Genomic DNA, 13,833 nt, shown 5'->3' with positions numbered 1-13,833 from the left:
AACAAATGGAAGAACATTCCATACTCATGGATAGGAAGAATCAATATTGTGAAAATGGCCATTCTGCCCAAGGTAATTTATAGATTCAATGCCATCCCCATCAAGCTACCAATGACTTTCTTCACAGAATTGGAAAAAACTACTTTAAACTTCATATGGAAGCAAAAAAGAGCCCACATTGCCAAGTCAATCCTAAGCCAAAAGAACAAAGCTGGAGGCATCACGCTACCTGACTTCAAACTATACTACAAGGCTACAGTAACCAAAACAGCATGGTACTGGTAGCAAAACAGAAATATAGACAATGGAACAGAACAGAGCCCTCAGAAATTATACCACACATCTACAACGATCTGATCTTTGAGAAACCTGACAAAAACAAGCAATGGGGAAAGGATTCCCTATTTAATAAATGGTGCTGGGAAAACTGGCTAGCCATATGTAGAAAGCTGAAACTGGATCCCTTCATTACACCTTATTCAAAAATTAATTCAAGATGGATTGAAGACTTAAATGTTAGACCTAAAACCATGAAAACCCTAGAAGAAAACCTAGGCAATATCATTCAGGACATAGGCATGGGCAAGGACTTCATGTCTAAAACACCAAAGCAATGACAACAAAAGGCAAAATTGACAAATAGGGTCTAATTAAACTAAAGCACTTCTGCACAGCAAAAGAAACTACTATCAGAGTGAACAGGCAACCTACAGAATGGGAGAAAATTTTTGCCATCTACTCATCTGACAAAGAGTAATATCCAGAATCTACAAAGAACTCAAACAAATTTACAAGAAAAAAACAAATGACCCCGTTAAAAAGTGGGCAAAGGATATGAACAGAAACTTCTCAAAAGAAGACATTTATGCAGCCAAAAAACACATGAAAAAATGCTCTTCATCACTGGCCATCAGAGAAATGCAAATCAAAACTACAATGAGATACTATCTCACACCAGTTAGAATTGCAATCATTAAAAATTCAGGAAACAACAGGTGCTGGAGAGGATGTGGAGAAATAGGAACACTTTTGCACTGTTGGTGGGACTGTAAACTAGTTCAACCATTGTGGAAGACAGTGTGGCAATTCCTCAAGGATCTAGAACTAGAAATGCCATTTGACCCAGCCATCCCATTACTGGGTATATACCCAAAGGATTATAAATCATGCTGCTATAAAGACACATGCACACGTAAGTTTATTGTGGCACTATTCACAATAGCAAAGACTTGGAACTAACCCAAATGTCCATCAGTGATAGACTGGATTAAGAAAATGTGGCACATATACAGCATGGAATACTATGCAGCCATAAAAAAGGAAGAGTTCATGTCCTTTGTAGGGACATGGATGAAGCTGGAAACCATCACACTCAGCAAACTATTGCAAGGTCAGAAAACCAAACACCACATGTTCTCACTCATAGGTGGGAATTGAACAATGAGAACACTTGGACACAGGAAGGGGAACCTCACACATTGGGGCCTGTCATGGGGTTGCGGGAGGGGGGAGGGATAGCATTAGGAGATATACCTAATGTAAATGATGAGTTAATGGGTGCAGCACACCAACATGGCACATGTGTACATATGTAACAAACCTGCACGTTGTGCACATGTACCCTAGAACTTAAAGTATAATAAAAAAATTAGAAAAATAAAAACAATAAAAAAGAGCCCAGCATTAAGTATTCTGAGAATTGAAATGTGTGCCTTGGCTACTGTCAGGAAAGGAACTCCAAAGGGTTCAAGGAGTATACTTTTTATTGATTACTAGTGTTACTCCATTGAGGTCTGAAGGGATACTTGATATAATGTTTTTTTTTTTTTTTTTTTTTTTTGAGACAGAACATCACTCTGTTGCCCAGACTGGAGTGCAGTGGCACAATCATGACTGACTGCAGCCTTGGCCTCCCAGGATCAGAAGATCCTCCCACCTCAGCCTTCTGAGTAGCTGGGGGTACAGGTGCATGCCACCACACCTAGCTAATTAAAATTTTTTTGTGTGTATAGTCAGGGTTTTGCCATGTTACTCAGGCTTATCTTGAACTTCTGAGCTCAAGCAATCTGCCCTCCTTGGCCTCCCAAAGTGCTGGGATTACAGGCGTGAACCACCACACTGGGCCTGATTTCAATGTTTAAAAAGAGACTTGTTTTGTGTCTTAACATATAGTCTATCTTGGGGACTGTTTTGTGTACTGATGAGAGGAATGTGTATTCTGTAGCTGTTGAATAAAATGTTCTGTAAATTTCTATTAGGTCTGTTTGATCTATAGTACAGATGAAGTCCAATGTTTCTTTGTTGATTTTCTGCTTTGATGATCTGTTCAATGCTGGAAGTAGGGTGTTGAATTCCTCAACTATTATTGTAATTGGTCTATCTCTTACTTTAGCTCTAATAGTATTGTTTTATATATATGGATGCTCCAATGTTTAGGGGAAATATATTTAGAATTGTTATAGGCTCTTGCTGACTTGATCCCTTTATCATTATATAATGACCTTCTTGTCTCTTTTTATGTTTTTTTCACTTAAAATCCATTTGGTCTGATATAAGTATAGCTACTCCTGCACACTTTTGGCTTCTCTTTGTCTAGAATAGTTTCCCCCATCTCTTTACTTTCTATCTGTGTGTGTCTTTACAGTAAAGTGAGTTTCTTGTAGGCAGCAAATAATTGAGTCTTTTTAAAAAACTTCTTCAGCCAGTCTATATTATTTAATTGGGGAATTTCAAGGTTGTTTTTCATTGGTGAGGACTTACTCTGTCATTTTGTTAATTGTTTTCTGACTGTTTTGTATATTCTCTCTTCCTCTTTTTTGCTTATCTTTACTAACTGGTGGTTTTTTGTAGCGATAACATTTGACTCCTTTCTCTTTCTCATTTGGGTATCTGTTCTATCAGTGAGTTTTATATTTTCTTATATTTCCATGATGGTAGATATTGTCCTTGTCCTTTTGCTTCCAGATATAGGACTCTTTTAAGCATTTTTTTCGTAGAACTAATCTAGTGGCAATGAATCCCCTTTGTTTTTGATTGTGTAGGAAAGCCTTTATTTTTCCTGTATTTTTGAAGGGTAGCTTTGCTGGGTACATTATTCTTGGCTGACAGTTTTTGTTTTGTTTTGTTTGGTTTTGCATGGCCTTCCAGTGAATGGCAGCTTTTTTCCATCAGGACTTTGAATATATTTTCCCATTCTCTTCTGGCTTGTAAAGTTTCTGCTGAGAAATAGGCTGTTAGTCTGGTGGGGATTCCCATATATGTGACTAGATGCTCTTCTTTTGCTGTTTTTAGAATTATCTCTGTCTTTGACTTTTGACAATTTGGCTGTAATGTACCTTGGAGAAAACCTTCTTGGGTTGAATGTATTTGGAGATTTTGAGCTTCCTATATCTGCATGTATGTCTACATGTCTTATGAGGCTTGGGAAGTTTTCAGCTATTATTTTGTTAAATAGATTTTCTATGCCTTTGCTCATCTCTTCTCTTTCTGGAACTCTCAACATTTGAATATTTGGCCACTTTGTGGTGTTCCATGTGTCAGATGGGCTTTCTTCATTCTTAAAAAACTGTTTTTTGTCTGACTGGATTACTTCAAAATAACTGTTTTCAAGTTTAGAAATTCTTCTTGATCTAGTCTATTCTTGAGTATCTTGATTATAGTTTTTATTCCATTCACCAAATTATTCAGTTCCAGAATTTCTGCTTGGTTCTTTTAAAAAAATCATATCTGTCTCTGTGGAATTTCTCATTCAGATCATAGATTGTTTTTCTGATTTGCTTGTATTGTTTATCTTTGTTCTCTGTGTCTCACTGAGTTTCTTTAATATTATTATTCTGAATTTTTAAAGGCATTTCATAGATTTCCTTTCTTTTGGGACTTGTTAGTGCACATTTATTATGATCTTTTTAGGTATCATATGCTTTACTTTTTCATGTCTCTTTTGTTCTTGTGTTGATATCTGCTCATCTGGTATAACAGTTGCTTCTTCCAATTTTATGGATTGGGTTTCATTGGGAATCAATTTTTTCCTGTAGATATATCTATAGTGTTGGTTTAGTAGGTTGCTTTGGCTTTGATTCTGGGTGGGCACAGTAGTGTAGTCTCCATATAATTTCTTCAGTTGTAATTACTGTCAGTGGTATCTGTGATCTCCTCAGTGGCTTAGGGTGCAGTTGTTAGTGGAGGCTGTAGTGAGAATTTGTAGAGATGGGCACACAAGGTGGGTCAGTCCTCAGACACCATTGGTGGCAACAATGGGCTGGTAGTGTCAGTCCTCAGTCCTCTAGGTGTCATACACAGGCATCGGTGGTGGCAGGTTTGGGTGGGCTGATTCTCAGGCCTCCAGATGACATGCTTGGGTGTTGGTGGTGACAGTAGCAGACCAGGTGGGTGGGTCCTGGATAGCATACATGGTGTTGGCAGTGGCAGTAGTGGTGATGCGCCAAAACTTCGGCCCCCATGAGGCACACGTGGGTGTATGCTGGTGGAGGCCATGGTAGCCCTGTTCTCTGGCCCTGGGTGGCACATGTGGGTACCGGCAGTAATGGGGGGTGCAGGCCTGTTTTCAGGTTCCCTAAAGGCACATGCAGGTAAGTGGTACCCTGCTGCTGGAGGGGACAGGGTTGCTGTCAGTGGCAGCAGTCCCAGGTGGGTAGCTCTCAGGCTCTGGGGAGTATACACTCAGGCTCCCTTTGTTCCAGGGACAGCCTCCCTGATGTGCCACTCCATATGTTCCCTGGAGTGTAGGACATTGCATGAGCTAGATTGCTGGAGATTCAGGTGAACTGCTGGGTCTAGCTGGCATAACGATTCTATAGTCTTCTGGGTGGACATGGGGAATGTCAATGGGGCTTCAGGGATGTGGAGATGCAAAGGCTATTGGGCCCAAGGGCACGACGTAGTCTGGCAGGGGTTGGGCTCTCAAAATGGCACTGTGCTGTGGCTGCTTGGATTTTGGGTGGTGTGTGGGACCCAGTGCAACCTAACTTTCTGGAACAGTGCTGTCATATGGACTCCAGGTAGCTCCCTGTACTGGTCTCAGGGCCCATGAGGGCCGAGGGGCTCTCCCATGGCTAGGATTTCAGGAGTCTCCAAATAGGAATTTAGACCACTGCGATCTCTTGCTTATCTTTCCTCACAATGGGAAGTTCCTCTTGGCTTTGAGGCAATCCTGGCTGGGATGGCTGTTTTGTTTTCCTCTCCTTCTGTGCCTCAGAAGTTCTCTGTCAACTTCCCTCCTGAATGCCATTGTTGTCTCTGAGATGCTTTATTAGATATGTGCTTATCTCCTCATTGTTTTAGTCCTTTTTTGTGCAGCAGGTGAGTGCTGGGTGCCTGTAGTCAGCCATCTTAAAGCCCCTCTTGCTTTGTCTTTATGAATTTGACTACTATAGGGAGCTCATATAAATGGAGTCATACAATATTTGCATCTAGCTTATTTTACTTAGCATAATACCTTTAATATGTATCCATGTTGTAGCATTTCAGAATTTCATTCTTTTTAAAATTTTCATTCTTTGTTTCATTGTATGTAGATACATTTTGTTTATCCATTCATTTGCTGATGGACACTTGGGCTGTTTTCACCTTTTAGTTATTGTGAATAATGCTGCTATGAATATGGGTGTATAAATATCTCTTTCAGACCCTACTTGTGATTATTTTTGGTATTATATAGAAATGAAATTACTGAATCATATAGTAGTTGTTTTTTTAATGTTTTCAGAAACCACCACACTTTGTTCTATAGCAGCTGCATAGACCAATGGCACATGGGGTTCCAATATCTCCACATCATCTCTAACACTTGTTATTTTCTGTTTTTCTTATAAAGCCATCCTAATGGGTACAAAGTGGTGTCTCATTGTGGTTTTGATTTTTATTTCCCTAAAGATTAGTGATGTTTAGCATCTTTTCATGTGCTTATTGGCCATTTGTATATCTTTGGAGAAGTGTTTATTCAAGGCTTTGGTCATTTTTCAATTGGGTTGTTTTATTGTAGTTGAGTTTTAGGAATTCTCTGTATATTCTGGATATTAATTTCTTATCAGATATATGATTTAAAAATATTTTCTTGCATTCTGTTGGGTACATTTTCACTCTGTTTACAGTGTCCTTTGATGCATGAAAACTTTCAATCTTGATAAACTTCAGTTTATCTATTTTTTCTTTTGCTACCCATGTTTTGGTGTTATGCCCAAGAAATCATTGCCAAATCTCATGCCATGAAGTTTTTATATACGTTTTCTTTTAAGAGTTTTATAGTTTTACCTCTTACACTTAAGTCTTTGGTCCATTTTGAGTTAAACTTTGTATATGGTGTAGGATAGGAGTCCAACTTTATTCTTTTGTATGTGGATACTATTTCCCCAGCACCATTTGTTAACAAACTGTCCTTTCCCCATTGAGTAGTCTTGGCACCCTTATTGAAAATCATTTGACCTTATACAGGAGAGTTGATTTCTGAGCTGTCTATTCTATTCCATTGGTTTATATGTCTGACTTCATGCCAGTACTACACTGTTTTGATTACTGGAACTTCATAATAAGTTTTGACATCAGGTAGCGTAAGTCCTTCAACTTTGTTCTTTTTTGAGATTGTTTTGGCTATTTGGGGGTCCCAAGATAACCTTTGAAGCTTGCGCTAATTCAGCCCTATTCCATTTAACTGAGAATGGACAAAGGGGAGGCATTGGTCAGACTCATAGCTAGTTCTATGGTCCTATTCTAAGAAGAGGGTCTGAAGAGGGTGAAAATTAATGTCAAATGGAAAGAAAGAGGAACAACTGTTGATGAAAAGGAATTCAATCAATATATAATGCAAAAGAAAAAGCTAATGTTACCTTGGTGTCTTGTGAGAGGTTGGGAGCAAGAGAATATTATCTTTTAGCTATATTTATAGATGACCATAAAGGTGGAGCTATTTTTCTGCAGAAACCCTCTTCTTAGTTTGAAGCAGGAGGTTCAGGATAGGCCCCAGTGAAAATAAAGGCATTCAATCTGGATTCATCTCCATGATGTATCTTGATGACATTAACAACTTCTCGTGAGTGAACACCTGGAATAAATCTAATGTAACTTTGTCTTTTGGCTCCTGTTTTGTGGGTTATATCTATTACAGAGGATTCCTTTTGAGAGGTAGCATGTGGGAAATTTTGTCTCATGGATGTGCACAAAGGACTTTAACAACAGAGTCACAGATCACTATGTAACCATTAGCCTAGTTGAAAAAGTTTCCCAGATAAAATATTTGCTGTGCCTAACTTGTCATAGTATCATGTGCCTATAAACCATGTTTTTGTGAATGGATAGCAATAATCAAGAAACAGGAACTAATGCCAATGCTATGGACTTAGTTGCGTCCCCCAAAATTCATTGTTGAATGAACCCATCACCCAATGTAATGGTACTTAGAAATAGGACTTTTGGGAGTTAATTAGGTCTAGATGAGGTCCTAGTATGGGGTCCTTGTGATCGGATTAGGACGCTTGTAAAAAGAGACAGCAGAGAGTTTGCTTTCTCTCTCCATTATGTGAAGACACAGGAAGAAGGTGGCAGTCTACAAGCCAGGATAAGAGCCCTCACTAGAACCCCACCATGCTGGCATTCCAATATTGAGCTTCCAGCCTCCAGAATTATGAGAAAATAAACTTCTGTTGTTTAAGTCACCTAGTGTATGGCATTTTGTTGTGGTATCCTGAGGTGACTAAGACAGACAGTTTAGAGGTTACTTCTTGGGGGCTCATTCACACAGTGCGTAACCATAACATCTGCTGAGCATGCTTACGGGAAGTTGTTTGGCACGCTGAAACTAAAATGTAATTGGAGGTGATTATTACCCATATGATGTTATCTTGGGAAAGACAGAATGAAACAGGGTATATGATGAGGCCCATAAGAAACTTGGAATCCAAAATTATCTTGAACTTAGCCCTTGATTCATACACCAATCCATGATAGCGTTTGGTATATCGACAAGGGCCACTCTATAGGGAAGGCTGAGAAAATACTGTTGTAATTTGGACTGATTTATTTTACAGTGATCTTAGTTGAACTCATAATATAACTACTCTTTGGTGTAATATTGGTGTCATTGGTAAGATTACTGATTTATATTATCATAATCTTCGTTCAACTTATAATACAACTATCTGGTGTAATACTCATGTTACTGGCAAAATTAATTTTACTGATTTACTTAAACCTTATCTGATGATACAAATTAATTAGAGTTTTGGCAGTTATTCCTTTGCTTTTTTTTTGTCTCCTAAATTTTGCCAAAGATGCAGAAGGAGGAGTGATGAGGAGCAATTTTTATTTAAAAAGCCTTGCCCAAGAGTCAGAGGGTGAACTGTAGGGGATTTAGTTGACTTACAGCTGAATCGAAAAAACTCTAACTTTATCTCTGGAGGCTCCTGGATGTCTGCCTTTGGCTCTTGGTCAAAATAAGGGCAGTGGGATTTATGATGTCAGAAACTCCCCAGGCCAGTTTGTTTGTTGATAATTTACAAGTGTCATAAACTGGCTCAAATATGTGCCCAATGGGGCATAACAACCCCGCTGGGAACTTCTGTGTTACACTTTCCTGAAGCTAGGATTTCTTGCACAGATCTTGGTGGTTCATCTGGAAACAAAGTACCTCTCTGGGTGAATGAGAACCCTTGGAACTTCTGCATGATTGTCTCTCGGACTCCAATGCTCGTTTATATGCTCTTTCTCTTGCTGCACCATATCCTTTGCCTTTAAATATCTTAATATTCCCTGTGGGGTTTAGAGAGGACTTTCAAATATCTGAACTTGGGAAATATTTGCATTATCCTACCACATTTCTCTAAAACATAATAGGCAAAAACATAAATTTGTATTTCATTAGTTTATAAATATTGAAGTGTTAACAATTTGGCATCAAACAGAAATAGCATTATAAAATAATTAGTAAAATTAAGACAACATTAATATGGTACAAACTATGATAAATAGTGCACAATAAAAAATTAAATATAGAGATAAAGGAAAAGCATCTTCTATCTCTTACATTACAGCATACTTAGAAGTCAAGAACTTCACTTTTATGTCCTTTAAAGGTGAGTGAAGATGGAAAATAGACAAGTGTATTCCTGACCTGGAGACCCCAGATATCCTGACTGGGGCTTCAATTCTAACCTAAGAGACCCAAAGCTATGCTAAATTGGAAACAAATTTCAAGTCCTGGTTTGTGTTTGAGTTTCAGTGATCAGGAGGTTTATTATCTTGAGCAAGTCCTCATATCCTGTTATCACACTGATGCCTCAAATTCCATATTTTAAAAATCTAGGTAAGAATAATATTGAGTGATTTTATGAGAATTAAATAAATTGATGTGTGTATACTTGATATAAAAATAAAGTGTTACACTAAAATGTATCTTATAATGACTCAGTAATATAATTTTTCATATTATTATTTCCTATTCTCACTGACTCCATGATTTGCTGCAGAATCTGCTCTGGCACCCGGGGTGCTTCTGCATCTTCCCACTCACGAGTCCTCTGAATACAGAAACACTGTGTGTTCTCAGAAAGGAGCAGCATGTCCTTGGCTTCAGCCATGGGTACTGTTTGTTTACTTTGCCCAGCATTGGGATTCTGCTGGTTCTTGAGGCCCTGGCACAAATTTGGGTAATTGTATCCTTCTGGGTACTGGCAACCTTCTCTTATTTTCTGTGTCATTTTAGGTCCTAGGTGAGAGAGAGCTGAGCTTTCAGGTAGTGGATTAAAGCAAGAAGCCAAAAATGAGAGTTAAGACTTTACTCATTTACTGCAATGGTACAAGCAACAGGCTAACACTGGAGAAAATGCTCAGTCCACCTGTTCCATTTTCCGCCATTGAATGGCACACTAGTCAAGGGTCAGGTGGATCAGCTCAGACATTGAGATTGTCTCACTGTAGCTCAGAAGGCTTCTACAGTTTTATGGATTCTGAGGTGGGAGGGGTGGAGAACAGGGGGATGGGGCTTAGAATGGAAAAATAATGGGAACAGAGTCAGAGTGGGGAAAAATGTCTTCATGGTTTCTCCCTTCTCCCTCTATAAGGAGGTCTTAGCAGAAGTGCCTGAAGAGGACCTCTGCCCAGGGTCTCAGATAAAGAGACTTAAGAATTTGGGCATTAATCAAAAACTGCAAATATGTGAAAGAGCATGGCCAGCCTGCACCCCTCTTCAGGGACTGCAGAGCACTGGTCGTGCACCAATTTTGGTGTGGGGACGGCAGTTTTCTCCCATGAAATCTGCCAGGTGAAACCATTGCCTGTGATCAGGCTTGAAAAATCACACATAGGTCTTTAAGTAGGAGCTGGACTCCACTCATCCCATCTCTTGTAAATCTGGGTTATGAGCAGTTCTGCTAAGTTTTTCAAAGTTGTTTCTTCAAACTTTTTTTCTATCTAGAAGCCTTTAATAAAAAATTTATCATTCTGTTGCTCACTCTGTTGTCCTCCCAGTGCTCTGATGACTTAGTACTTGTTCTTTGTCCTTGAGGCAGTGTCCCTCTGTATGTGATGAGGGAGCCTTTATACTGCTTTTCCTCCTCAGTTCTTGTCCATGCCAGTCTCTTCTTTCTGAATTCTTGCAGTCCTTATATTTCCACCACAAAAATCCATATTATTTTAAAATTTTACATTACAAAATATCATATAGTAAATTTTGCTTTTCTTTCCCATTAGTGTTTGGTCACATTTTTGGGTAGATTTGTGCACAGATTATGTAACCATCACAACAATCAGGACATAGAACAGTTCTATCAACCCCCAAAACTCCTTTGTGTTGTCCCCTTGTAGTCACAGCCTTACCCCACCCGTTATTCCTGGAAACCACTGATGTCTTTCTTATCACTATAGTTTTGTTTTTTTGAGAATGTCAAATCAATGGAATCAAACGGTATGTAATCTTTTGAGACTGGCTTCTTTCACTCAACATAATGTCTTTGAGATTTGTCCAAGTTTTTGAGTGTATCAATAGTTCTTTTTTACTGCTGAGTAATATTCTGTCATGTGGACATACACAGTTTGTTTATCCATTCACCCACTGGAGGATATCAAGGTTATTTCCAGCTTTTAACTGTCACAGATAAAGCTGCTATGAAAATTTGTGTACAAGTTTTTTGTGTGAACATAAGTTTTCATTTGTCTCAGGTGAATAACTGGGAGTGGAATTGCTGGGTTATATGGTGAATGTTTGCTCAACTTCATAATAAACTGTTAAATTGAAAAATGCTTATTTTAATAAAAATATTATCATGTGATTTCAAGCAGTTTTCACTGCATTGGAAAAATAATTAGATTAAAGGAAACATTTCAGAATTTGTATTAAAACGAACAACTGCACAACCCTAATAGTATCAATGATGCAAAATTGTGAAATTTGAGGCTACTTGTCATCTTCTGAATAGCTTTTCTATGTTTGGGACAAATATAAACCCAACCCTAAAAGAAAGGTTGAAATACAGTTTCCCAACCATCCTTGCAGCCAAGGCTCAGGCTTGTGTACTAAACTCTGCCAATCTAGCCAATCACCCCAGGATTTAATTTTGGATGTGAACAGCATGTGATAACAGGCTTTACAGGGAGCTTCCGTTTCCTGGGCATATACTGGTTTCAAAAGCATCCAACTTCCAAGGCTATAGTGATTGCAAGATTGGATTCTCATTCAGAAGTGCATTATGCTAACATCATTCACTGTTACTTGTAAACTTTTGGAATTTAGTGTTTGGCAGCACCAGTAGATGTTGTGGTTGTTTTCTCATCAGCCCAGTCCTGTCAGGTAGAGTTGTTGGCATTGTTCCTCAAAGTATAGGCTTAACCTGTTTGTCCAAGACCCCAAGGACTTTGTGAGCTTCCTTCTAGTCTGCTGTTCTTTAAATCACTTTTCTTTTTAAACTATTCTTAGATGAGGTTTCTTTTCATACTATTTTATTCTTTATTATATATATTTTATACAGTTGTATATGCACAGGCTACTTTGTGTATTCGCTTGCTAATTCATGATTTGTCTTTTATGGTTTAAAAATTAATTGATCATAAAATATTCCATAGTTTGAATCCCAAGGAGCAGCGAAGATGCTGACAAATTTAAGAAATAGCATAGAGGCGTTTGACTTCATGGGCCATGCAGTGAGGGTTCTCTGGACTTGAAAATGCCCCATAGGGATCTAATTAAACTAAAGAGCTTCTGCACAGCAAAAGAAACTACGATCAGAGTGAACAGGCAACCTAGAGAATGGGAGAAAATTTTTACAATCTACCCATATGACAAAGGGCTAATATCCAGAATCTACAAAGAACTCAAACAAATTTACAAGAAAAAATCAAACAACCCCATCAAAAAGTGGGTGAAGGATATGAACAGACACTTCTCAAAAGAAGACATTTATGCAGCCAACAGACACATGAAAAAATGCTCATCATCACTGGTCATCAGAGAAATGCAAATCAAAACCACAATGAGATATCATCTCACACCAGTTAGAATGGCGATCATTAAAAAGTCAGGAAACAACAGGTGCTGGAGAGGATGTGGAGAAACAGAAACGCTTTTACACTGTTGGTGGGACTGTAAACTAGTTCAACCATTGTGGAAGACAGTGTGGCGATTCCTCAAGGATCTAGAACTAGAAATATCATTTGACCCAGCCATCCCATTACTGGGTATATACCCCAAAGGCTATAAATCATGCTGCTATAAAGACACATGCACACGTATGTTTATTGTGGCACTATTCACAATAGCAAAGACTTGGGACCAACCCAAATGTCCAACAATGATAGACTGGATTAAGAAAATGTGGCACATATACACCATGGAATACTATGCAGCCATAAAAAAGGATGAGTTCAAGTTCTTTGCGTGGACATGGATGAAGCTGGAAGCCATATTCTGAGCAAACTATGGCAAGGACAGAAAACCAAATACCACATGTTCTCACTCATAGGTGGGAATTGAACAGTGAGAACACCTGGACACAGGAAGGGGAACATCACACACCGGGCCTGTCATGGGATTGGGGGAGCAGGGGAGGGATAGCATTAGGAGATATACCTAATGTAAATGACGAGTTAACGGATGCAGCACACCAACATGGCACATGTATACATATGTAAGAAACCTGCACGTTGTGCACATGTACCCTAGAACTTAAAGTATTAAAAAAAATGCAAAAAAAAAAAAAAAAAGAAAATGCCCCATAGGGGCTTAACTGAAAGGAGGCTCTCCATGTCATTTTCTTCTTCTTGCTTCTATCTCTTAATATTCCCAATATCAAAATGTATGCTCCCAGCTCAGAGCAGTGCGACCTTGGGACTAAGGCCTCAGGTACCTTGGGGAACCATTTTGTCCCCAGAATTTATGCCTGCTTTCATGCTCTGTCACTAACCTTCCTTCATCGTTGGAGCCAACAAACTGGGCAACAGTGATGTCAGAGAAAATGCCAATTTTGCATTGGCATAGGTGCCTGGCAACACTTAAAAGCCTGCAAGAAACAAGAAGCCATATAATGTTGGCAAAAATGTCAGTTGAGTCACATGGTCAGGCTAGCAAAGGAAAATAGCCTGGAGATCTCCTGTTAGGTCCATTTTTGTCTCTGCTAAAAGGGTTCCTCGATTATGCTCAGTGCTTGGTGTCACTTCAGCGCTCTGTTCAGCTTTCACTGTATTTCACCAGGCTTTTATGTAATTTTCTTTTTACAGCAATAGAGGTTTTGATTTGCTGTCTTTCTGAAGGCTCACACTGGCTTACTTTCCTGAAATAATGTAACTTCTACAAAATATTAATTTTGTAATTACATCTCAACTTGGAAAATCACT

Source organism: Pan paniscus, chromosome 10 (genome assembly GCF_029289425.2).
Source record: "Pan paniscus chromosome 10, NHGRI_mPanPan1-v2.0_pri, whole genome shotgun sequence".
Classification (NCBI taxonomy): Eukaryota; Metazoa; Chordata; class Mammalia; order Primates; family Hominidae; genus Pan; species Pan paniscus.
Note: the sequence above shows the minus strand (reverse complement) of the source record.